The following is a 27,735-nucleotide window of genomic DNA, read 5'->3' as shown; positions in this document are numbered from 1 at the left end:
CTGTCTAAACCTCCTATAGCTTCCCGTCACCTGCAAGATGCAGGGTGGCACCACAGTTAGTATGACTTCCACAAAGCAGGTCCACATCAGCTGCTCATGAAAGGGTCAAAGGATGAGTAAACAAACGGTCCTTCACCATCTGGGTCCTGGCCACTTTCGGGCCTCTCACGCCACCCCTGCCGCCTGCCACGTGACCACGCTCCCGGCCCCACCCTGCCATCCTCTTTCACAACTCCCCGCCTTGCACACATGCCCTGCTCTGCCTCGAATGCCCTGCCCTTTCCCTTCCATCTTGCAAACGCCTCCTTCTTCTTACGGATTCAGCTCCAATCAACTCCTGTTCCCTTCTCAGGGAGGTCCTGCCGGCTGCCTTCCCAGACTGAGTCGCCTCGCTACCACTGGGCTTCCCTCCTTAGCAATGTCTCCTTCCTCCCCCACAGCAGGGCTTGTCATTCTGCACCGTCATTTCCTCTTGGTCAGTCCCTCCTTCAGCAGCTGGGAACACCACCTGATTCTGGACAAGAACAAACGCCTTGGCAACAGGGCCCTGGATTGGAGTCTCTACTCGGTACCGGCTCGTGTGGCTTTGGTTTGGTTACCCCATGGCTTGGTACTTCAGTATCCTCATCTATAAAAGGAGGATGTTCGAGGTCAGGCTGCTAAAAGCAGAACCCAAGATAGGGGTGTCTGTTGAAGTTTTTTATTAAGGCTGAAAGGGAAGCAGGACGGGCAAGGGAAGAAGTTAGGCAAAGATGCAGTTTCAGGAGCCTGACCACGGGGAGCTCTGTGAGTGACAGGTCAACAGACCTATCCTGCCAAGAGGCAAGGGGGCTGGGCTGCTGTTTCCCACCCCTCCAACAGCCACATCCGCCAGACACTGGCTATGGGCCATATCCAGGTAGTGGAGGAGGGGCATTCCGATGGGCCAAGGGCAATCCTTAAGGGCAGGGTGCAGTGTGAGCAGCCTACGCCCACAATGGATGGGGAATGGGGGTGGGGGGTGGGGTGGGGTGGGGTGGCGCCCAGTAGACTGGAGACCTGGAGCACCAGCAGGGTCAGCCTTGGGGGTAATAACAGTTAACTGGCAAGGGCATCGGGAGGTGAAGCAGGCAAACCCCCTGACGCGGCCTCTGGCACATTAGCTATTATTACCAGTGTTGTTTCCTCTGCAGCCCCGGCCCAGCACAGGGTAGAAGGGAGGGAAGGAAGAGAGGATGTGGTTGGAGTCACAGAGCTCTGGCTGCTTCTTCCTTCTTCCTGCTTGGATTGAGAGGGAGGCCCCTCGAGGCTGGGGCTTGGCAGTCACAGCTGCTGGCCGCACCCCCAAAGCTCACTTGTTGGGCTCTGTTTCCTCATCTCTACAAGGGGGGCATCATGAGCCATCCCTGTTCCCCGGGCTGTCTGGGAGGGTCAAGCCAAGCATCAGGGCCCGTGGGTGGCTGGAAGCCCTGTCCTCCGGCTGGTTCTGACAGACCTGGGGTTCTGCCCCAGCACCAGGGCCCTGGTGGGAGGAAAGAGGACAGAAGAGGGTGACCAAGGTCAGACAGCGGGAAGAGAGGACCAGAAATAAGAAGGCTAGAACCCTAACCTCAAGATCAGGAAGGATATGGTTGGTGGGGACAATAAGAAAAGCATGGCCTGGGCCATGACAGCCACTCCAGACGTTTGGACCAAAATATCTGAAGGAGGGCAAGCCAGGTGCTGCTGGAGTCGGTTTCTCAGGACCGAGTGGACAGGTCAGGCCTGGGGACCCCGGGGTGGACCAGAGTCCACAGAGGCCCTCAAGCCCTCTCACACCAAGTCCTACAGGGCTGACGACAGAAAACTCAGGGCCTCTGCATCCCCCAGGGTGGATGATCACAGTCCAAGGCTTTGGAGGACGCCTGAGGCCAGAAGCAAATGCGAACCTAGCTGGAAGAAGCCATGCCAGCTCCCACTCCCCCATCCCCGGCCTTTTTTTCCCCTCTGGCCACACTGTGGCCATATGGGATCTTAGTTCCCTGACCAGGGATCGAACCCCGTGCCCCTTGCAGTGGGAGTGCAGAGTCCTAACTACCAGACGGCCAGGGATGTTCCCAGGCCCGTTTTACAGATGGGGAAACTGAAGTCCCAAGAGGGGAAGGCCTTACTGACACTCAGAGCAAGTAAGAAGTGAAAGTGGGGCCAGACTAAGCTTTCAGGCTTTTTCTAGGTGAGGGCTAATGCAGCCCCACCCCAGGAATCATCCTCTTTTCATGGGTCCCCACGATGGGGTACCTTCAGGGAGATGTGAGCAGCCATTTCTTCCCTCATCCATAAAAGTGGGCAGAGAGGGCAAGGGGGGTCCTTGACCCGGCACATTTCCATGGAGCAGGGGTGGGGGGGGTGTGCGATGGGGATGATTTCTTTTGAAAGCCATCATCTTTGTTGTCCCTCACAATGACAGGGTCCTGCAGGACTTAACATGCACCCCCACATGTTCTACCAAAGCAGAACCGAGGCCCAAGACTTCCCTAGTGGCCCAGTGGCCAAGACTCCCTGCTCCCAGTGCAGGGGGCTCAGATTTGATTCCTGGTCAGGGAACTGGATCCCACAGGCCTCAACTAACAGCCCACCTGCCTCAACAAAGATCAAAGATCCCAAGCACCACAACTAAGGCCTGGCACAGCCAAATTAACTAATTAAAAAAAGAAAAAGGAACCAAGGCTCCCAGCAGTGAGGGGCCCTCCCCACACCACCAGCTAGAAAGATACAGAGCTGGGAGTTGAGGAAGCATCTTCTTGTCTCAAAGTCTTTGAGGAGGGTGGCACGAGCCTGTACTCTGAGCCCCAGGCCTGGGTGGTCCCTGTTCTAAATCCAACAGGGCCTCTCTCTTCTTGTCACTAGAAAACCAGGAATCTGACTCCCAGCCCCCATCACTAGAACTGAAATGGCCTTCTTTATTCCAGCCAACTTCCTGCTCAGACAGCTCAGACTCTCCACCAAAAGACCCCGTGGAGTTTCCGGGTGCACCCTTCTCTGAAACGTGGACAGCAAGTGGCTGGGGAGGGATCTTGCCTTTTCCGCTCAGCCCTGGCAGTTTGGGTCCGGCACCCACCAGAAGTGGCCGGTGAGAAGGTTCCTTCCCAACAGGGTCCTGGGCCTCCGGAGGGCCAGTGGGTCCCAAACCTGCCTGCATGTTAGAGTCATCCAGGGTTTTAAAAATTCCAATGGGCTGTACCCCAGATCAATCACAGCACAATTTCCGAGGGTGGGACACAGGCACCTTTGGAAGCAACCCAGCTGAGCTTGGGAAATACTAGTCTAGGCCACGCTGCCACCCAGCGCTCCACTCCAGGTGGGCAGAGTGGCTTCGTGTTCCCTTGTACCTGGCACCTTGCCTCCCCAGCAGAGCCAAGGCTTCTTGCCTTTAAGAGATTGGGGACAGGAAGGCCACCGAGATGGCCACGTTTAGATGGGACCCTGAGGGTGTCTGCTGAAAACTGACACTCCTCCTGCACTTCTGCCTCTGGCCTGCTCCTTGGCACCTTGTTGCCTTGCCAACTCCTCCCACGCCCACACCAAACCGAAAATGAAGCTGAGACCTGGAAATCCCCCTTTCGTCTCCAACCATGTGGTTGAAGAGGATCCCGGAGAAATTATGTGCTGGTTCGGGGGGCAAAGAAGGCTCAAGTTGTAAAGGGGAGAAATTAGATCCTGAGGTTCAAATTCACAGCCTGGAGATTGGTCTGCCCACTTCCAAAGGCAAATTGGAGGTGATTTCTAAAACTTAAAGTGTGTCTACCCTTTGACTCTACAACCAAGCTGCTTGGCAGAAAGCCCAGGGAGAGCCACACAGCCTGGAATACGCAGAGCATACTGGATAAGGAAATCCTGCAGCCGTGTTTGACCAACTGATATCTCAGTAAAGTTTGGTGTGACCACACCTCTGGGTTATGGGCATAAAGACCACTGACATGGCTGGATCCTTATATGTATTAACTGAATAAACAAGACACACGAATAATGATATGCATAATATGATACCATTTGTTTGAAGAATCCATAGAAAACAAAGCACCAACACTGTATGTCTTCATCCAGGTCTATAATCCCATGTTTTTATAACTTAGAGGTTAAGAGCATGAATTTGGGAGCCAGCTGTCTAGGTTGGAACTAAACATTTCATCATTAGCAGGCTGTGTGGCATCAGCCAAATTGTATAGCCTCTCTAGGCTTCAATGCTCTCATCTATAAATCAAGGATAGGACTCCCCTGGTGGTCCAGGAGTTAAGAATCTGGCAGCCGATGCAGGTTCGGTCCCTGGTCTGGGAAGATTACATACACCTCGGGGCAGCTAAGCCCATGTACCACAACTACTGAACCCTTGAGCCCTACAGCCCATGCTCTGCCACAAGAGAAGCCACTGCAATGAGACACTCTCGAACCACAATGAAGACTGGCCTCCATTCGCCACAGCTGGAGAAAGCCTGTGCGCGCAGCAACAAAGACCCAGCACAGCCAAAACTAAAATAAATAAATAAAAATAAATAAACCAAGGATAACTTCAGTATCTACCTCACAGGGCTGTGAATGTGTCAATACATGTAAAGTGCTTAAAACAAGGCCTTGCAGTTAGTGAGCCCAATAGATGTGTTTTGGGGTTTTTTTAAATTGTTGGTTTTAGGTTGTTTTTTTTTTTTCGGTTGTACAACATGGCTTGTGGGATCTGCATTGAGAGTGCAGAGTCCTAACCACTGGACCTCTAGGGAATCCCCTTGTTTGTTTGTTTTTTAATGAGAAGCCTTAGATAAAGTTTTGGAAGGCAACACATCAAACTGGTTATCTCAAACTAGTTATCTCAAATAATTAGTTATCTCAAAAACTAGTTATCTCAAACTAGTTATCTCAAATAACAGGCCTGGGGCAGGAAGCAGTGAGTAATAGAGATGTATGCCCCTGACATGGTATCCAGCTGTTTGCAAAGCGAATTTAATCATGTATTACCTGTGTGGTTTAAGCTGAAAACATATTTTTGAAAGTGAAAGAAGACAGAAGATCAGTGACTAGAAAGCTGCACTCTTTGAAGTCAGAAGAGGAATTCTATTTCCAGGATGGATCAACTGACCTATGTCCTCCCATGCTAACTGACAGTGCCCAGACACACAAAACGTGGGCAGAAGAAAGGCTTGGGGAGAGGGCTGGAGGTTAGTGATTGGTTGGTTGGAGCCTCGGTTCTGAGCTCCACTGCCCCAAACTGACTTGCTGGGTGATACCAGGCAAGTCCTTGCCCTCTCTGAGCCGTGACTCACTTGTACATCAAGTAGGGTTAATACCAGCCAGTCTTACAGGGACTGGAGCTGATAAGGGGTCAGGAGGCTTGGGTGCAAATCCTGATTTCAACAAGTTGTGTTGTGCAACCTAGGGCAAGTTTCCTAACTCCCCTGTACCTCCAGTTCCTCATCTGCAAATGGGGGTGATGACTCTGCATCTAGTTCACAGGGTCATTCTGAGGGTGGGGGACAATAATGAAGATTATAGCACAGTGAGGGGGACTGCCCATCTGCAGCGGATGCTAATCTCATATACTGGGCTCTTAGCACAGGTCCAGGCAACATGCTACAGCATTCCACTTGCATTTCCTCAGCAGATTCTCAATCACCCTTTCAAGGCAGATGTTACCTTCATGCTGCAGACTCTGGGAAGTCAAGAAGCAAAGAGTGGATTAAAAACCTCTGCTGAGGGACTTCCCTGGTGGTCCAGTGGTTAGGACTCTGTGCTTCCAATGCAGGGGGCATGGGTTTGATCCCTGGTCGGGGAAATAAGATCCCACATGGTAAATGGCCCAAATTTTTTTTTTTAAAAAGAAAAAAAGACATTAAAAGCTCTGCTGAGGACTTCATTGGTGGTCCAGTGGTTAAGAATTCGCCTGCCAATACAGGGGACAAGCGTCTGATCCCTGATCTGCGAAGACCCCACATGCAACGGAGCAACTAAGCTTGTGGGCCACAACTACTGAGCCTGTGCCTTAGAACCCACGCTCTGCAGCAAGACAGAACACCAGAATGAGACGCCTGTGCACTGCAACTAGAGAAAGCCCTCACATAGCAACAAAGACCCAGCATGGCCAAAAATTAAAAAAAAAAATTTTTTTTCAAAAACCCCTCCACTGAATTCAGAGGCACTTTCCTAACTGAAGCACCACACTGCCTTCAACCAATGATCTTCTTTCCAACAAAATAATCATTTCCATAGCTCTTATATTTTTATGCTAGAAAATATAATCTGCACTCATTTGATTATTTTTATGCTATAAAATATAATCTGCACTCATTTGAAAAGTTCTAAACATTTCAGAAATATATCGTGTGAATTTTCTCACAGTCTTACTCTTGAGGAAGAGGAATACAAGTTCTAAGACTTTTTTTACCTATATTGGAGAATATTTTTGCCTTATATGAGAATCAGAGTATCATTTCCTTAAACATTTTCTAGAAATCATTTCACTTTGAACTTGATTTTCTAGTATCATTTGCCTTGCATGGATGGTAACCCCTCCAAAGAAACCCACGGGAAACAAAACCAAAATGATGCCCACTGAAATGGGGTACTGAAACTGCTGCGCTGGGGCTCTGCCCTGAGGCCTGGCCTCCAGTTGTTAAAAAGGTGGTCCTCAGTGTGACAGGCATGATGGATATTAGCAGTCAACTGAGACTTTCTTCTTGACGAATCAGGAAGGATCAGAGAGAAGTATAAAGAGCACAGCTGCTCTCACTTTATGATTCAACGAATGCCCTGTCCACGCACCACTTAACATCATCTGGCTGACTCTGCTGTGTAAGTCTGAGACAAAGCTTGACTTGTCCATCTCAAGAAGAGAAATCTGTGGCTGCAAAATGCACAGGACACCTTCAAGAACATAAGGAAAAGACTATTGCGAGACACGCAAAACAGCAAGCTATTTCTCTCTTCAAACAAGATGCTGTGACAAGACCTGAATGCCTCAGAGTACAAGTTCCCCAGGGTTTGAGTCTTCCCTCCATTTGGCATGAAGAGCAGAAGCAACCTCTCAGGCAAGGAGTTAATGGGGGTTTGGGTTTTGCTGATGGTACAGCCTCCATGCCTCCCCTCAGAAGATGGATGTTGGGGCATCAAGCAGTTTTATAGCTGCCTGCAGCCTCTGTATACACACAGTCTTCTAGGAAAGAAAGTCAGCAACATGGTCTCAAATTTTTAAAATAATGGTTCATTCAGGGACACAGAAATCAGACTGTTGGCTGCCAAAGGGGAGGGGGCTAGAGGAAGGATGGAGTGGGAGGTTGGGGTTAGCAGATGTAAGTTTTTACGTGTAGAATGGATAAACAACAAGATCCAACTGTATAGCACAAAGAACTATATTCAGTATCCTATGATAAACCATAACAGAAAAGAATATTAAAAAAAAGAATATATAAAAAACGATGGCTCAAGAGAGGATTCGGGAAAGATGGCAGAGTAGGAAGCATTAGGATTCTGTCTCCTCATTTAGACAAAAGTGGTGTGAGCAGAATCTGGTATAACTGTTTTGGAACTCTGGAGTCTGTTGAAAACTTAAGTCTGGACTGTTAGATTTTGGTTAATTTTGGTCAATTTCAGCTCTTAACACAGTAATAGGTGCCTGTCCCTTACCCCTCAGACTCACGGCAGTCAGCTGTGCACCTGGAACAACCTGCACACAGCTTGCAGGAGCTGGGGTGGGTAAAAAGGACCCTGTCCTCCAGATACTGGAGACTTGGGCTGTAACTGTTGACTGCTGCTTCTGATCTCAGAGGCGCAACAGAAACAGGCAGCCATTGTTGATACACCCCACTCCCTCCATATTGCAAGCCTCTTCTCAGCTGAACTGACCTCCAGGAGATTTAAAAGTGGCTAGTGGTAAAGAATCTACCTGCAATTCGGGAGACCTAGGTTCGATCCCTGGGTTGGGAAGATCCCATGGAGAAGGGAATGACAACTTGCTTTGGTATTGTCTGGAAAATTCCCTGGAGAGAGGGACCTGAAGGGCTACAGTCCGTGGAGTCATAAAGAGTTGGACACGACTGTGCAACTTTCAGTTAATGCCCTTTGTTTCTTCCTTCAATTCTGCTTTTCCCCTTTTGGGAGCCAGACATTAAAGACAAGGACATTCAGAAACAACCGCACATATGGGGAAAATTATCAAGTGACTGCACATGCCTAAGAAAAGGTTCAGAAAAGACATAAGAAGACATAAGTTTACATCTCAGGTTGACTCTAGGCACAGAAACAGTTTACAACAATACAAAAAAACAACAACAACAAAACCCCAATAACCAAAACCAGCAACCCTGGAGGTGGGGGGGATAATCTGATTCCCAGATTTTACACATTAGATTCAAATGTCCAGTGTTCAACAAGAACAACAGCAACAACAAAATCACAAAGCATACAAAGGGAACAATGGCCCATTGAAAGGAAAAAAACATTCAATAGACTCTGTCTCTGAAAAAAATTAATGATGGATATATTAGACAAATACTTTAAAACAACTGCCTTAAAGAGTCCCAAAGAGCTGAGAAAGTAAAAGAAAAAAAAAAAAAGTTGTGCACACAAAATGTAAATATCAATAAAGAGATAGAAAACCTAAAAAGAAACCAAGAAGAGATTCTGGAACTCAAAAAATGTAATCTTGAAAATGAAAAATTCATAGAGGGATTCAAAGGCAGATTTGAGCAGGCAGAAAAAAGAATCAGGGACCTTCAAGACAGAATAAAGGAAATTATAAAGGCTGAGACACGGAAAAAGGCCGAAGAAAGTGAGCAGAGTTTAAGGGATGTGAGACATGATTAACTGGACCACCATATGCACTACGGGAGCCCCGGAAGAAGGAAGAGGGAGGGACAGAGAGAAAAGCTGAAGAAATAATGGCTGAAAAGTTCTCAAATTTGGTGGAAGAGTTGAATATAAACATTCAAAAACCTCAGTGAATTTCAAGTGAAATTAACTCAGAGACCCACATCAAAACACATTATAAGCAGACTTTCAAAAACAAAAGAGAGGGGCTTCCCTGGTTGCCCTGGTGGTAAAGAATCTGCCTGCCAGGGCAGAAGACACAGGTTCAGTCCCTGGTCTGGGGACATCCCACATGCCGCAGAGCAGCTAACTAAGCTGGTGCACCACAGCTACTGAGCCTGTGCTTCAGAGCCTGGAAACTGCAGCTACTGAGCTTGTGTGCCACAGCTACTGAAGCCCGTGCGCCCTGAGGACCATGCTCTACAACAAGAGAAGTCAGTAAGACGAGAAGGCCACACAGTGCAGCTAGAGAGGAGTCTCCACTCTCTACAACTAGAGAAAGCTCAGGCAGTAACAAAGACCCAGCACAGCCAAAAATAGATAAAATTGTTTTAAAAACACCAAAATCTCAAAGATAAAGTTCAAGTCTTGAAAGCAGCAAGACAGAAGTGAATCATCACATACACAGACTCCTCAATATGACTTTCTGCGAATTTCTCCTCAGAAACCAGAGGACAGAGGGCCATACATGCAAAGTGCTAAAAGAAACACTGCCAACCAAAAATCCTATATCCGGCAAAACTGTCCTTCAGAAGTAAGGGGGAAATCAAGGCATTCCCAGATAAACAGAAGCTGAGGGAGTTCATCATGCGCCCAGCAAGAAATGCTCAAGTTACTCCTGCAAAGTGAGATGAAAGGACACCAGATAGTACCTTGAAGCCATATGAAAAATAAAGATATCAATAAAGGTATATGGACAATTATAAAAGCTAGTATTATTGCAGTAATAGTTTGTATTTTTGTTTTCTATAGGATTTATGTATACATGTAAAGAAAAACAATTATTAGTGCAAAGACTAGTATTACTGTAATTGGTTTTTAATTCCAAATCTTGGTTTCTACAAACACTAGGAGACTAATGCATTTTTAAAATTTTTATTTTATATTTGAGGCACATAGAGTATAAAGATGTAATTTTGTGACACAAACTACGGAAACCAGTGGGAATGGAGCTGTAAAATAGCAGAGTTTTTGTACATTACTGAAGTGAAATCACTATATTCAAATTAGAATGTTATATCAGGATGTTAAATGTAATCCTCATGTTAACCACAAGGAAACTAGCTATCGAATATACTCAAAAGAAAATTAAGAAAGAATTTAAACATTTCACTACAAAAAGTTAACGAAACACAAAAGAGGAATGCAAAAAGTGAGGGACCAAAAAGCTATAGGGCATATAAAAAGCAAAGAGCAAAATGACAAAAATAAATCCCTCCTCATCAGTAGCAACCTAAATGCAAATGGATTAAACTCTCCAATCAAAAGACAGATTGGCTGAATGGATAAAAACACTGATCTAACTATATGCTGTCTACAAGAGACAAACTTGAAATTCAAGAGCAAAAACAGATTAAAAGTAAAGGGATGGAAAAAGATATCTCATGAAAATAGTAATCAAAGGAGAGAAGGAATGGTTAGACTAACGTGAAACGAATCGCCAGTCCAGGCTCAATGCGTGATACAGGATGCTCGGGGCTGGTGCACTGGGATGACCCAGAGGGATGGTACGGGGAGGGAGGTGGGAGGGGGTTCAGGATGGGGAACACGTGTACACCCGTGGCAGATTCATGTTGATGTATGGCAAAACCAATAAAATATTGTAAAGTAATTAGCCTCCAATTAAAATGAATAAATTTATATTTTAAAAATTTTTGAAAAAGATAGACTTTAAATTAGAAAAAAGGTTATAAGAGACAAAGAAGGACTTCACATGTTAATAAAAGGTTAAATATACCAAGAAGATATACCAGTTATAACATTTACATGCCTAATGACAGACAACCAAAATATACAAGGCAAAAACTGATAGAACTGAAGTGAGACATAAGCAATTTTACAATCATATTTGGAGGCTTTAATACCCACTTGCAATAAAGGATAGACTAATCAAACAGAAGACAAGTGAAGAAATAGAGGACTTCATACAATAGGTCAATAAGATCTGACAGATATATACAGAATCTCCACCCAGCAACAACAGGATACACATTCTCAGTTGCACATGGGGTATTTTCCAGGATAGACTGTATGTAAGCATATTGAAAAGCAGAGACATTACTTTGCCGACTAAGGTCCGTCTAGTCAAGGCTATGGTTTTTCCAGTGGTCATGTATGGATGTGAGAGTTGGACTGTGAAGAAGGCTGAGCACCGAAGAATTGATGATTTTGAATTGTGGTGCTGGAGAGACTCTTGAGAGTCCCTTGGACTGCAAGGAGATTAAACCAGTCAAATCTAAGGGTAATCAGTTCTGAATATTCATTGGAAGGACTAATGCTGAAGCTGAAACTCCAGTAGTCTGTCCACCTGATTTGAAGAACTGACTTATTGGAAAAAAAACCCTGATGCTGGGAAAGATTGAAGGCAGGAGCAGACGGGGATGACAGAGGATGTGTTGGTTGGACAACATCACCCACTTGATGGGCATGAGTTTGAGTGACTGAACTGAACTGAAGGGCACAAATTATGTCTTGATAGATTCTAAAAGATAAATATCATACAAAGTATAGTCTCTGACCACAATGGTGTTAGAAATCAATAACGTAAAGGAAACTGGAAAACTCACAAAATCATGGAAACAAGACTGCCCACATTCAAGCAAATCAAAGAAGAAATCACAATGGAAATTAGAAAATGTTTACAGATGAATGAAAAAAAAACCCAAAATGTATTGGACACAGCAAAAGCAGCGCTAAGGAGAAATTTTATAGGTATAAATGTTTATGTTTAAAAACAAGAAAGATCTCAAATCAACAACCTAACTTTATAACTTAAGAAACTAGGAAGGAAAAGTAAATTAAATGCAAAACTAGCAGAAGAAATGAAATAATAACAATTCAGTTCAGTTCAGTCACTCAGTCGTGTCTGACTCTTGTGATCCCATGAACCACAGCACGCCATGCCTCCCTGTCCATCACCAACTCCTGGAGTTCACCCAAACCCACGTTCATTGAGTCAGTGATGCCATCCAACCATCTCATCCTCTGTCATCCCCTTCCCCTCCTGCCCTCAATCTTTCCCAGCATCAGGGTCTTTTCAAATGAGTCAGCTCTTTGCATCAGATGGCCAAAATATTGAAGTTTCAGCTTCAGCATCAGTCCTTCCAATGAATATTCAGGACTGATTTCCTTCAGGATGGACTGATTGGATCTCCTTGCAGTCCAAGGGACTCTTAAGAGTCTTCTCCAACAGCACAGTTCAAAACCATCAATTCTTCGGCGCTCAGCTTTCTTTATAGTCCAACTCTCACATCCATACATGATTACTGGAAAAACCATAGCCTTGACTAGACAGACCTTTGTTAAACAAAGTAATGTCTCTGCTTTTCAATATGCTGTCCAGGTTGGTCATAACTTTCCTTTCAAGGAGTAAGTGTCTTTTAAATTTCATGGCTGCAATCACCATCTGCAGTGATTTTGGAGCCCAGAAAAATGAAGTCAGACACAGCTTCCACTGTTTTCCCATCTATTTGCCATGAAGTGATGGGACCAGATGCCATGATCTTAGTTTTCTGAATGTTGAGCTTTAAGCCAACTTTTTCACTCTCTTCTTTCACTTTCATCAAGAGGCTCTTTAGTTCCTCTTCACTTTCTGCCTTAAGGGTGGGGTCATCTGCATATCTGAGGTTATTGATATTTCTCCCAGCAATCTTGATTTCAGCTTGGGCTTCCTCCAGCCCAGAGTTTCTCATGATGTACTCTGCATATAAGTTGAATAAGCAGGGTGACCATATACAGCCTTGACATACTCCTTTTCCTATTTGGAACCAGTCTGTTGTTCCATGTCCAGTTCTAACTGTTGCTTCGTGACCTGCATATAGGTTTCTCAAGAGGCAGGTCAGGTGCTCTGGTATTCCCATCTCTTTCAGAATTTTCCACAGTTTATTGTGATCCACACAGTCAAAAGCTTTGGCATAGTCAATAAGGCTGAAATAGATGTTTTTCTGGAACTTTCTTGCTTTTTCCATGATCCAGCAGATGTTGGCAATTTGATCTCTGGTTCCTTTGCCTTTTCTAAAACCAGCTTGAACATCAGGAAGTTCACAGTTCACGAATTGCTGAAGACTGGCTTGGAGAATTTTAAGCATTACTTTACTAGCGTGTGAGATGAGTGCAATTGTGCAGTAGTTTGAGCATTCTTTGGCACTGCCTTTCTTTGGGATTGAAATGAAAACTGACCTTTTCTAGTCCTGTGGCCACTGCTGAGTTTTCCAAATTTGCTGGCATATTGAATGCAGCACTTTCACAGCATCATCTTTCAGGATTTGAAATAGCTCAACTGAAATTCCATCACCTCCACTAGCTTTGTTCGTAGTGATGCTTCCTAAGGCCTATTTGACTTCACACTCCAGGATGTCTGGCTCTAGGTGAGTGATCACACCATCATGATTATCTGGGTCATAAAGATCTTTTTTGTACAGTTCTTCTGTGTATTCTTGCCACTTCTTCTTAATATCTTCTTAATATCCATACCATTTCTGTCCTTTATTGAGCCCATCTTTGCATGAAATGTTCCCTTGTTATCTCTAATTTTCTTGAAGAGATCTCTAGTCTTTCCCATTCTATTATTTTCCTCTATTACTTTGCATTGATCACTGAGGAAGGCTTTCTTATCTCTCCTTGCTATTCTTTGGAACTCTACATTCAAATGGGTATATTTTTCCTTTTCTCCTTTGCTTTTTGCTTCCCTTCTTTTCACAGCTATTTGAAAGGCCTCCCCAGACAGCCATTTTGCTTTTTTGCATTTCTTTTTCTTGGGGATGGTCTTGATCCCTGTCTCCTGTACAATGTCATGAACCTCCGTCCATAGTTCATCAGGCACTCTGTCTGTCAGATCTAGTCCCTTAAATCTATTTCTCACTTCCACTGTATAATCATAAGGGATTTGATTTGGGCCATACCTGAATGATCTAGTGATCTTCTCCACTTTCTTCAATTTCAGTCTGAATTTGGCAATAAGGAGTTCATGATCTGAGCCACAGTCGGCTCCTGGTCTTGTTTTTTGCTGACTGTTTAGAGCTTCTCTATCTTTGGCTGCAAAAAAATATAATCAATCTGATTTCAGTGTTGACTATCTGGTGATGTCCATCTGTAGAGTCTTCTCTTGTGATGTTGGAAGAGAGTGTTTGCTATGACCAGTGTGTTCTCTTGGCAGAACTCCATTAGCCTTTGCCCTGTTTCATTCTGTAATCCAAGACCAAATTTGCCTGTTACTCCAGGTGTTTCTTGACTTCCTACTTTTGCATTCCAGTCCCCTATAATGAAAAGGACATCTTTTGAGGGTGTTAGTTCTAGAAGGTCTTTTAGGTCTTCATAGAACTGTTCAACTTCAGCTTCTTCAGCATTACTGGTCAGGGCACAGACTTGGATTACTGTGATATTGAATGGTTTGCCTAATAATAACAATTAAAGTATAAATAAAGGAAAAGGAGAATAGAAAAATAATAGAGAAAAGTTAATGAAACCAAAAGCTGGTTCTTCAAAAACATCAACAAAATTGGCATACCTTTTGGACTAAGAAAAAAAGGGAGAAGACTGAAATTACTAAAGTCAGAATGTGGGAACATCACTACCAATTCTACAGAAATAAAAAGAATTGCAATACTATGAATAATTGTATGTCAACAAATTGAATAACCTACACAAAATGGACAAATTCCCAGGAACACAAAACCTTACAACATTAAGTCACAAAGAAGTAGAAAATCTGAATAGACTTATAACTAGTAAGTAAGTACATCAGCAATAAAAAAAAATCTCCCAATAAATAAAAGTCCTGGACTGGACGGCTTCATAGTGAATTCTACCTAAAAGTTAAAAAAGAACTGGTATCAATCCTTTTCAAACTCTTCCCAAAAGTTGAAGAGGGGGAGCACTTCCTAACTCATTCTTGGAGGCCAGCACTCTCTGATATCAAGGCCAGACAAAGACACTGCAAGAAAACTAGAGACTAATATCCCTCATGAACCATGATGCAAATATTCCCAACAAAATACTAGCAAACCAAATTCAGCAAATCAAAAGTTCATACACTGTAACCAAGTTAGATTTAGTCCTAGAATGCAAGGATAGTTCAACACATGAAAACTGATCAATGTAGTGTGTGACATCAACAAAATGAAGAGAAGAAACCACGCAATCATGTCAATTGCTACAAAAAAACTGACAAAATTAAACACCGTTTTACAATAAAAATATTCAACAAACTAGGAATAGAAGGAAACTACCTCCACATAATAAAATTATGCATGAAAAACACATAGCAAACATCATACTCAATGGAGAAAGTCTGGAAACTTTTCCTCTAAGACCAGGAACAAAGCAAGGATGCTTGCATTCATCACTTCTATACCACATGGAACCAGCAGTTCTGGCCACTGAATTGGGCAAGAAAAAGAAATAAAAGGCATCCAAACTGGAAAGGAAAAAGTTAAATTATCTGTTTGCAGATAACAGGGTCTTATATGTAGAAAACCCTAAAGATTCTACCAAAAACACTTGTTAGAACTAATAAATGAATTCAGCAAGGCAGCAAGACACAAAGTCAACACAAACAGATCAGTTGTTTCTAAATATGAATGATGAGTAATCTGAAAAGGAAATAACCAAAACAATTCCATTTACAATGGCATCAAAGATAAATAAAACATTGGGTTGGCCAAAAAGTTTGTTCAGGTTTTTCCATAATATCTTACAGGAAAATCTGAATGAATTTTTTGGCCAACCCAATACTCAGAAGTTAACTAAACCAAGGAGGCAAAAGATTTGTACAATGTAACTACAAAATATTGCTGAAAGAATAAGACATTAAATAAGACATAAATAAATGGAAACACATCTCATGTTCATGGATTGGAAAGCTTACAATTGTTATAATGTCAGAATTATCCAGAGTGATCTACAGATTCAATGCAATCTCTATCAAAATCCCAATGACCTCTTTCTTGCAAAGATTAAAAAAAAAAAATCCTAAAATTCAAACGGAATCTCAAGGGACCCCAAATAGTAAAAACAGTCCTGAAAAAAAGAACAAGACTGGAGGAATCATATTTCCTGATTTCAAAACTTGCTACAGTTATCAAAACAGTGTGGTATTGGCATAAAGACAGACATACAGACCAATGGAGTAGAAAAAGGAGTCTAGTCTTACTTTTGATGCCAAGATCATTCAATGGGGGAAAGGACAATCTTTTCAACAAATGGTTCTGGAAAAACTGGATATCCACATGTGAAGGGATGAAGCTGGCCCTTTACCTAACACCATATATAAAAACTAACTCAAAATGGATAAGGCCCTAAGTGTAAGACCTAAAACAATAAAAATTTTTAGAAGCAAACATAGAATGAAAGCTGTGACATTTGGTTTGGCAATGGTTTTTTGGAGATGACACTGAAAGCACAGACATCAAAAGAACAGAAAAATTTGGACTTCATAAAAAAATTTTAAATCACGTCAAAAGACCCTACCCCGAGAACAACACACAGAATAGGAGAATGTTGCAAAGTACCTATCTGATAAGGGGTTGATATCCAGCATACAGACAGAGCTCCTGCAACTCAACAAGAAACCAAAGAAGTCAATTAAAAAATGGGCAAAGGATCTGAAAACATATTTCTCCAAAGAGAAATATGAACGGTCAATAAGCACATGGAGAGGCACTCAGTATTACTAATCGCTGTTGTTGCTGTTTAGTCGCTAAGCTGTGATTGACTCTTTTGCGACCCTACGGACTGTAGCCTGCCAGGCTCCTCTATCCACGGGATTTCCAAAGCAAGAATACTGGAGTGGGGAGCCATTTCCTTCTCCAGGGAATCTTCCCGACCCAGGGGTCAAACCCACATCTCCCACATTGGAGGCAGATTCTTTACCACTGAGCCAGAAGAGAAACCCTACTAATCGTTAGGGAAATGGGCTTCTGGCAACTCAGTGGTAAAGAATCTGCCTGCCAAAGCAGGAGATACAGGGGATGTGGGTTCAATCCCTGGTTGGAAAGATCCCCTGGAGTAGAAACCGTCAACCCACTCCAGTATTCTTGCTTGGAAAATTCCAGGTACAGAGGAGCCTGGCAGGATGCAGTCCATGGGGTCACAAAGAATCAGATACAGCTGAGCAACTAAGCATACACACACACACACAATCAAAACTACAATGAGATATCACCTCACATCCATTAGGATGGCAACTGAAAAAAAACCCAGAAAACAAAAAGTGATGGGGATGATGTGAAGAAATCAGAACCCTCGTGCACTGTTGGTAGGAAGGTAAAATAGCACAGCTGCTGTGGAAAACAGTAAGGAGGTGTTTCAAAAAATCAAAAATAGAATTACACTATGATGCTGGATCCTGGATATGTGCTCGAGAGAATTAAAAGCAGGGTCTTGAAGAGATATTTGTACACATGTGCTCACAGCAGCTTTGGTTATAATAGGTAGAACACAGAAGCAATCCAAGTGTCCATTGATGGATGAATGAAGAAGAAAAATGTGATTATACATACAATGGAATATTACTCAGCCTTTAAAAGGAAGGAAATTCTACAACATGTTACAAGATAAATGAACCTTGAGGACACCTAGGCTAAGTGATATGTCATTCCCCCAAAGACAGTGTCTGATTCACCTATATGAGGTATTCAGAGTAATCACACCCATGCAGATAGGAGAATGATGGCTGTTAGGGGTGCGGGGAAGGCAGAACTGAGAGCTATTGGATAACCGGCACAGGATCCCAGTTTTACAAGATGAAAAGAGTGATGGGAGTGGATGATGGGGATGGATTCACAACCTCAACGTCCTTGAAAGCGCTGAACTGTGCACTTAAAAATGGTTGACAGAGGACTTCCCTGGTGGCACAGTGGATAAGTATTCGCCTGCGAGTGCAGGGGACTTGGGTTCGGATCCCGGTCTGAAAGGATTCCACGTGATGGAGCAACTAAGCCATTTGCCACAACTACTGAGCCCATGCTCTAGAGCCTGTGAGCTACAACTACTGAGCCCCGTGTGCTGCAACTGCTGAAGCCCGTGCACCCTACAGCCCATGCTCCACGAGAGAAGCCACTGCAATGAGAAGCCCGCGCGCTGTGACTAGAGGGCAGCCCCCGCTTGCCGCCAAAGAAAGCCTGTGTAGCAACGGAGACACAGTACAGCCAAAAATAAATTTTAAAACCATTAAAAATGGTTGAGGGAAATTTTTATGTGTATTTTAACACAACAACAAAATTAAAAATAAAGTCCATATACCCTTTTTCAAGTCCACAGTGGAAAACAGAGCTGAAGGAAACCATCCAGGCTGTGAGTGGCCCAGAATGTTCACAGGGCTGGGAATCAGCTGGGGCAGCCCCATCTTTCCCGAGACAGATGAACTGGCTCAGACACCCTGAAGTACCATGGCCTGGGGAAGCTTACAGCTCCCACACAGGCAGATCTCCTTGGACAGAGGGCTCCTACTCAGGTTCTGTTACATTGCAGGCAAAAGGAGCTCAGTGGCTTATCTCCCTCGCTGTTACCTGATGTCTACTGCACATCCTTGTATACTTGGGTACTGTCTGTTTCTACTGGCACATCAGCTCCCTGGGTGGGGACGCTGTCATGTCCCCAGCTGTAGCCCAGTACCTAGCACACAGCCTGGCACGTTGCAGAATCCAAGCAGATGTGTGCTGAGCTAACGAGCGCAGAGTGGAGCCGGTGCTAGCCTCTGTCGTCAGTTTCCACCTCGCACGAAGTCTGTGCATCTCCTCAATGAAAGTGCACTTTGGGCATCCTATCCCAAGGAAGTTTCTGGGGGTCTTCTTCCTGCTCAGCCTTGCTCCTCTCCCCTTCTCCTCATCCTCCCTTCTCTCCTATCTCCTCCTCCCTTCATTTCAGGAGCACATTTTGCACCCCTAGCCATCACACAAGCTCTGCTGACCTGCTGATCCCTGATGACCTCTTTGCACACAGGTCCCACTCACCCCAATCCCATCGAAGCATTTTTCCAGAAATACTTCCTTCCCTGAGAAGAATTCTGGCAAGGGTTATGGAAAGAATTAAACTGCCACATCTTGTTTTGAGGTGTTTTTTTTTTTTAATATAAAACAGAGGAAACAGTCCATGTATGCAGGAGAAAACAAGATTCAATCTAAATGTCTAACAAACACAGTTCAACCATTCTTTGGACAAGTATGTAGCCACTTAAGATGGTAGAATACTTACTGTATAGCATAGGGAACTCTGCTCAACGTTGTGTGGCAGCCTGGATGGGAAGGGCGTTTGGGGGAGAATGAATACATGTAGGTATATGGCTGAGTCCCTTCCCTGTTCACTTGAAACTATCACAACATTGTTAATTGGCTATACCTTGATACAAAATAAAAAGTATAAAATATTTTTTAAATGATAGTATATTCCTAATATAAATATATATAGAACTGGACATGGAACAGACTGGTTCCAAATAGGAAAAGGAGTACGTCAAGGCTGTATATTGTCACCCTGCTTATTGAACTTATATGCAGAGTACATCATGAGAAACGCTGGGCTAAACCTCAGATAAACACCACCCTTATGGCAGAAAGTGAAGAAGAACTAAAAAGCCTCTTGATGAAAGTGAAAGAGGAGAGTGAAAAAGTTGGCTTAAAGCTCAACATTCAGAAAACTAAGATCATGGCATCTGATCCCAGAAAGTTATGACCAACCTAGATAGCATATTGAAAAGCAGAGACATTACTTTGCCAACAAAGGTCCGTCTAGTCAAGGCTATGGTTTTTCCAGTGGTCATGTATGGATGTGAGAGTTGGACTGTGAAGAAAGCTGAGCGCCGAAGAATTGATGCTTTTGAACTGTGGTGTTGGAGAAGACTCTTGAGAGTCCCTTGGACTGCAAGGAGATCCAACCAGTCCATTCTAAAGGAGATCAGTCCTGGGTGTTCATTGGAAGGACTGATGCTGAAGCTGAAACTCCAATACTTTGGCCACCTAATGCGAAGAGTTGATTCATTGGAAAAGACCCTGATGCTGGGAGGGATTGGAGGCAGGAGGAGAAGGGGACAACAGAGGATGAGATGGCTGGATGGCATTACCAACTCGATGGACATGAGTTTGAGTGAACTCTGGGAGTTGGTGATGGACAGGGAGCCCTGATGTGTTGTGATTCATGGGGTCGCAAAGAGTCAGACACAACTGAGCCACTGAACTGAACTGAATACAAATAGATAATTTCCTGTTAGGGAAAGTAAAATGGAGGAAGTCTTGTGCAGGCTTCAGGAGAGCTGACCTGCTTCTGATCTGCCTAGACACCGTGAGTCAGAAGAGTCACCATGAGTCTTATCTTTAGATAAGAAAGGGAGTGGGTCTTGCAATTCTTGAACCTCTGAGGGTCTGGCCCAATCCCCTGCGGTCTAACGAAATCTTATGACTCACAATGTGAAACAAACAGCATTGTAAAAAGGTGAAAGTAAAAAAAGAGCTGAATTTGTGCATGCAAACTGATGATGGTATCAATTCATAGCCTGCGATTATAAGCGGGAGCCCCTGAAACGGCAATTTGAAGTCTCCCTTGTGGGGTGGATGCACCGTCCGGGACCTTTTCCCAACTGGGACTCCAGACTGCTTGCTGTTAGCGAGGGACTTCCCAGCATGCTGCTTAAGTCTAGATGTTGGGCAGCCCAGTCTGGTGATGTATGTGCTGTTACTTTTCCCTATTTTTTCTATTTCTCTTATTTTAATGACTGTGTATTGAAATTAAGTCAATTAATACTCTATTAAATACTGAAATTTGTTTATTGTATATGATGAGTCATTTGTTAATGAATCCTTTGAACCTGAAAGCAAAACTTTCAGCAAAACGTCTCCTTAATAGGTAAAGTGCATTCAAAACTCAATAGGAAAAAGACCAACAACCCAATGGAAAAGCAGGCAAAGGATATGAATAGTTTGTGAAAAGTGACCCTTAAATATTTGAAAAGATGCCTCAAATCATTCATAAGAGAATTGAAAAAAAACCCAAGACACCATTATTTGTCAACCAGATCTGCAAATACGGAAAATCTGATAACACATGTATTGCGGAGGGTGGGAAGCTGGCCCCGTCACACATGGCTGGTGGGAGTGAAAATCAGTACAAGACTTAAGGAGGGTAATTTGCCAGATTTATCAAAGTCCAAACGGCAAATATGCAGAAAATATTCCCCTTGACCTTGCAAATACACTCTTGGATGTTTTCCCTAAAGACTTATTCTCACACAGGTAAAAATGATGATTGCACAAGGATATCTGTTACAGTGCTGATTAGAATAATAAGAGATGTGAAAAGACCTAGTTGTCCAACAATAGTTAAATCAATTATGGAACAACAAGCAGTGGAAAATACTATGTAGCTCTTAGAAAGGAAAAAGGCAGATTTTTCTTGTTTTGATGTGGAAAGATTTCCAAATTACAATCAAAAAGAAAGCAAGATAGGACTTCCCTGGTAGCACAGTGGACAAGAATCCACCTGTCAGTGCAGGGGGACACAGGTTCAATCCCTGGTCCGGGAAGATTTCACATGCTGAGAGCAACTAAGCCCACGAGCCGCAACTGCTGCAGCCAGTGCTCCTGGAGTGCGCGCTCCACAACAAGAGAAGCCCCCACAGTGGGAAGCCACACACCGCAACGAAGAGCCACCCCCGCTCGCGGCAACTAGAAGGCCCGAGCAGCAGACCCCGCACAGTCAAAAAACAAGTAAGCAATTTTAAACAATTTTAATTTAAAAAAAGCAAGATAAAAAATACTATATGCAGTATACTATCATTTCTGAGAAGGGGATTTATACACAAACACTGCACACACAGAGATATATATATATATATGTCTGTAAAGGCCCACCTAGACAATCTATGAAAGGAGACTCAAGAATCTGATGACTGTTTTCAGCAACGGTTACAGGTGGCCGGGAGATGGGAGAAGGGGAGACTTACTTTTCATTACATACTGTTTTGTATGTTTTATATAATTTTACTATGTGGAATAGTAGCCTCTACAAACTAAACAACTGGGGCATTCTCCACCCCGCTTCTGATGTCTATGTCAGAAGCCTTCTCTGCCTCTCTTCGCTTTATTAAAACTCTGCAATACAAAAGCTCTTGAATGATCAAGGCTGGTCCCTGTTCCCAAAGTTAAATCTTCTTCGGAGATCACGAATCTGACACCATTCACGGTAAGCTATCATCTTGGGGGCTTGTCCGGAATCTTCAGGACAAGCTTTCAGCTTTTCAACCTCCTCATCAGTTGAAGACTTCCTATGGTGGGTTTCTCTGCTTCAAGGAAAGGACTGTCTTCAACTCTGTGATGACATCTAGCAATCTTAAGATGGACTGGTATAACATATTGTACCTTAACTACGGACATAATGTGACTTTTAATTTTGATTAGGTTTTAACTTGGTCTAATGGCTATTTTGCCTTACAGCTGTAACTGTAAAATGGGGTTTGCTTCTAACCGTCTGAAAGCTTTTAAGTTACAAAAGGCTGTCCAGGCTCCTACAAGTGCCAGAGCATCCTCCAACTATTACTCGGGGCCCCTGGATCAGAGACCCTCCATATGAGGGTCAGGAGAACATGTTGCCTCAGCACGCCCCTCAATAGCAGGAAGTAGTTAATGGAATGAAAACGATGCCCCTTTCCCTCGGCAACATAATTCTCCTGAAAGGAAAGGGGGGAATGAGAGAGTCAATTCCTAGGCAGGTTGATAAGAAGTCCGGGATCCCCAAGGAGGAGAAAGGGGTCTGGGGTTCTCGGAGATAGGGGTCTGGAATTCTCAAGGAGGAGGAAAGGACGAACATCTTTTTTTCCTCTACATTCCTTAGTCTTAATTACATAAAATGTTTTTTTCTTTAAGTCCAGAACTGATGATTATACAACAAACAACTCAGTTTAAACTCTGTACTAAGGATTATATAACAACAATGTATCCTGCTTGAGGACAGTTTCTCCTTCCTGAAAACCTTCTGGCTAATCCTGTTATCTAATAATGTACATTATGGGAGTGGGTCTAGTAAGATCTTTACAACCTGGAGACAATCTTTTGATTTATTGCAATAACTAATTAAAAAAGTATATAACTCCTTTGCTAATACTAGCAAGGGGGGTACTCTCCGCCCCCCTTCTGATGTCTATGTCAGAAGATTTCTCTGTCCCTTTTCACTTTAATAAAACTCTGCTATACAAAAAAATAAATAAATGAACAATTAAAGAATGATATCACATGGACTTTCCTGGTGGTCCAGTGGCTAAGACTCTGCTTCCAATGTAGGGGGTCCAGGTTTGATCTCTGGTCAGGTTTGATCCCTGGTCAGGTTTGATCCCACGTCACAACCAAGAGTTCGAATGCTGCAACTAAAGATCCTGCATGCTGCAATTAAGACTTGTTGTAGCCAAATAAATAAATTTTAAAAAATGATATCATAGCATTTTGTTGTTGCTAAGTTGCTTCCAACTATTTTGCGACCCCATGGACTATAGCCCACCAGGCTCCTCTGTCCATGGGATTTTCCAGGCAAGAATACTGGAGTGGGTTGCCACTGATTTTCCTCCAATATACGATCTATGTTACTTAGTTGAAAAAGTATAATTCCATTTTGGTTTTTATGAGTTCATTATAAAAAAAAAAAAAAAGGAATATACCTATGTAGAAAAAAGACCCGAAGGAGGAAAACCAAACTGAGAAAAGAGTTCACCTGAGTGTGAATACTGATATTCCATCAAGTTCATTGAAATTCTCCTTTGCCAAATGTCAGAGGCGTCCCAGCCAGAAGGGCTGCTAAAAACCTTTCTGGGAATTAGAAAGGTTCTGGGAATTTATCAGAAGACTCTGGAGTGACTTACAGGATGTAGCGCGAGTCCCATCCCAGAGAACCTGGAATGGAAACTGGTAGGGTAAACAAATGAACACAGGTTTCCCCAGGCCCACCATCTTTTTACCCCGGGTAACCTGCTGGTTTCATGCCCTGGTCTCGTAGGCAGAGAAGATGAGTGCAGAGCGAAAGCGTCTGGGGTCAGAGGAGGCCAGAAGAACCAAGCTCACAGTTGTCTTCACCTTTCAGATCCACAGAGAGCTTGAGAATACTTAGGGCTTCCCAAAGGGGTGTAAAGGGGTTTCATGACAATTTCACCCAGCTCTCAAGGATCTAGGAAACCCCAGATGGCATGGAGGTTACATAATCATGCTTATTTTATGGGTAACAAGTCCCAAATAAATAACCAAGATGCCTGCCTGCCTCACCACTTCCACCTCGTTTTAAGGGGAGTGGATGGCAGAAAGATGGTCTTTCAGGGTAGTCTCAGGGACCAAAAGCCTTCTCTTCCCCAGACACTTGGCACCAACCTCCAGCCTGATCAATTTTTCAGACTTTTTTTTCCCACTCAAATCAACTGGGTGTTTGCCTTGCAGACTGAGTTTCAGTGAAGACTTTGGGCTACCAGCCAACACTCAAAAAACAGATCTAGTAAAGAAAACCAGTACTTTACATCTTTAGAATGCCTCCAAAAAGTTTTTTTTTTTTTTTTTTTGGCCATGCAACACGGCATGTAGGATCTTAGTTCCCGGGACAGGGATTGAACCGTGCCCCCTGCACTGAAAGCACGGAGTGTTAACAAAGTTTTTACAAAATATTTGCATATGTATTTAATTGGAAAGCAGAGGGGAGATTCTGGGATGGCAAATTAGTTTTCTAGTTTTGCTACAGCTATAACAAAGGACCACAAAATGGGTGAATTAAAATGACGGAAGTATTATACTCTCATAGTTCTGGAGGCCAGAAATCTGAAATCAAGGTGCAGGCAGGGCCACCCTCCCTCTGAAGCTTCACGGCGTGGGCTCTGCCTGGCCAGTTTTGGCTTCTGGTGGTTTCGGGCAGTTCTTGAGCTTCCTTAGTTTGTCGATGTCTCATTCCAATCTCTGCCTCTGTGTCACATGGCCGTCTTCTCCCCCTGTGTATCTCTATCTTCTATGCCGGCCTCATAAGGACACCAGTCATAATGAATTAAGGGTCCACCTACTCTCCTATGACCTCATCTTAATTAATTACATCTGCTACAATCTTTTTTTCAAAGTAAAGTCACATTCTGAAAGAGAGGGATTAGAACTTCACCATTATCTTTTTCAGGGACACAATTCACCCATAACAGACAGAGGAAGACATCCTAAGTAATTTGGCTGGATTTTCTCAGAGGGGAGGTAGGTGTATGTAGGGAGTGTAGGGAGACGGACCGATGCCACAAACGTCCATCACCTCTGTATCTGTTGGAGGAATAAGGCCAAGTACATCGTCAGACTCTTCCAAAAAGCTTTCTCTTCTGCCTGTCTGCCTTCGTTAAGGACTCTCACCCCTCATGCTTGTGCAGTACCTTGAGGGTGACCATAAACAGGGCATACTCATCCAGCAACCCATAAAACACACTTGGAAGGACATATTATCATCCCTGTTTTACAGGTGAGAGACCGAGGTTCTGAGAGATACAACAGCCACGGTCATCAAGCAAGACCCTGATGCTGGGAAAGACTGAGGGCAGGAAGAGAAGGGGGGAACAGAGGATGAGATGGTTAGATAGCAGCACCAACTCAATGGACATGAGTTTGAGCAAACTCCAGGAGACACTGAAGGACAGGGAAGCCTGGCGTGCTGCAGCCCATGGGGTCGTAAAGAGTCAGACATGACTTAGCGACTGAACACCACCACAACCAAGCAAATTCAAGGTGCTGAGAGCCCTGATTTGTCTGCTTCCTATGCTAGGTGCCAGTCAAGCTGGTGCTGTGCTTTGCAGGCAAGGCAGGTGGGCATAATCAATGACCAGCCCAGTGGATGCTATCTTTCATTAAGCTTTGAGAAAAGCGCCCTAGATGGGGAACCTGCACGCACCATGAAATCATCAGCTTTATCTCCCCTTCCGTTCTCTGGTAAGAGACTGAGCCTCATGCTTTTCTGAGCTTACAGCTTCTTAGAGAGAAAGAAAAGCAATTTGGAGAAAGGAGACTCTAGGTATTGGCCCAGGATACACACCACCTTCTGCTATCCCCAGGTTTGGGAGGCTGGGAAGTGCTGGTTTTCAAATTGCTTTAAGTCTGCAGAACCTCCAACTTCTTAAAAAATAAACTTAAGAACTGTAACTTCTGAAATGGATGCAAACACAAATGGGCCATTCCAGCAAACTTCAGCTCTTGTCCTCCTCCCATGCTCTCCATGAGAAAATAGCTGAAAACGACTTGAAAAGGCAAAAAGCAAGTAACAAAAAGCCACCCGTGTATTCCCCTATTACTTATGGGGCTAAAATATTCATCAGGAATAGTCTGTGGAGATCTGACATGAAGGAGTTACTGTTAAAAAATTTAAAGTGATGGTGCCGTGGGTACGTCTGTTTAAAAACTCTTTATCTTTTAGTACTTTGTGAAAATTTTCGGTTGAGCTGCTGTGATGTCTGTTTGCCATTTGTTTCAAAATGACGTGTGGCAGGGACGAAACTAGGCTGGTCTGTTGAAGCTAACCACCGTGGTGGTTACATGGGGCTTGGTTATATCGGAACTGGCATTATTTGTAGAGCTCAACCTAAATTCTAGGGCTACTTTTGCACGTGTTTGGAATTGTCCATGCTAAAAAGCTTTTTCGGCTAAAAAGTCTGAACTGCGCTCCAGGAGCAGCGGGACTTCTGAATTCTTTACCAGGCAATTAGAAGTTGACAGGAGCGGTGCGAAGGTGGAGAGGAGTGGGAGGGAGCAGGCACGCAGCCGCGTCCCGAAACCCAACCCGGGTGACCCGGACTCGCTTTCCTCTGCGGCTCGCCACTCGTCCCCCAGACTCCGCAGGGCGGCAGGCGCTCAGCCGCCCTGCCCACCGGCGCCCCAAGCTGTTTACCCCTTCATCCGTCCAGCCGTCCGCCGGCCCGACCTCCCATACTTGACCATCTGCCTGGCCAGCCACCTCGGGCCGTGGGAACGCCGGCCTCCAGAGTCCTCCAGCAGCCGCGCCGCCTTCTCACCCCACCCCACCCGCGCCGCTCGCCCCGCGAAGCGCTGCGTACTCACCGGCTGCGCTCCCGACTTCGCCGCGCTCTGCTTGAAACTGAAAGCAGGCGCGGAGCAGCCCGGCGGCGGGCTCTGGGAGCCGGCTGCCTCTGCCGGGAAATCACGTGGGTTCTCGGTGCCCGGGCGCGGGACGGGCGGGGCGGCACACCCGCTCCGGTGCCTCCTGCGCTCAGCCACCTGTGCGGACAGGACCTGGAGATGGCACCAAGGGACGCGGGGAGCCCAAGCCCCTTCCGTGGATGTGAAACCGAGGCGCAGGGAGGAGGGTGGGCGCACCCGGGGCGCGCCGGTAGACCCCGGGCTGAGTTCCGCTATCCCTGCCTCCCTGCAGGCTAAGGAGGGGTGGGCAGGGATGCTCGTTCTGTAGGAGGGGGAGACTCAGCCCCAAGGGGGTCCTCGGTGCTCTCCGGGATGAAGGGAGGGGAGAAGAGAACAACCGTAATTGGTCTTACTGAGCCCTTGATCCTTTGGACGGTGCTTAAACACACTACCTAGGAATTTAGAGGCGAGGTCAAGGAACTTGTCCAGCTCACACAAGGGTCACAGGCAGAGACGAGGGAGGGGTGAGACAAAGGGGACCGGAGGAGAGCTAAGAGGGTGCGAAGGTGCCCCCCGGGGGGGGGGGGTCAGCAGCAGTCCTGAATGGCCACTGGTCCACTGCCCTTTCAGGACTGACTAC

At 44.6% G+C, this 27,735-nt stretch overlaps 1 protein-coding gene across 8 annotated transcripts in view; it reads right to left on the bottom strand.

Annotated features, from left to right (window-relative positions):
- The window catches only part of NLRC5 (NLR family CARD domain containing 5), a 91,476-nt gene extending 64,339 nt beyond the window's left edge, over positions 1–27,137 (bottom strand). For all 8 annotated transcript variants that reach the window (XR_001919452.1, XR_001919453.1, XM_018062026.1 and 5 more), the window contains exon 1: positions 27,057–27,137. The gene's annotated coding sequence lies outside the window, so the exon portion shown is untranslated. The remainder of the gene's footprint in view (positions 1–27,056) is intronic.

This window comes from Capra hircus, chromosome 18 (assembly GCF_001704415.2).
Source record: "Capra hircus breed San Clemente chromosome 18, ASM170441v1, whole genome shotgun sequence".
Classification (NCBI taxonomy): Eukaryota; Metazoa; Chordata; class Mammalia; order Artiodactyla; family Bovidae; genus Capra; species Capra hircus.
The sequence above is the reverse complement of the archived record's forward strand: the minus strand, read 5'-3'. Positions and strand labels throughout refer to the sequence as shown.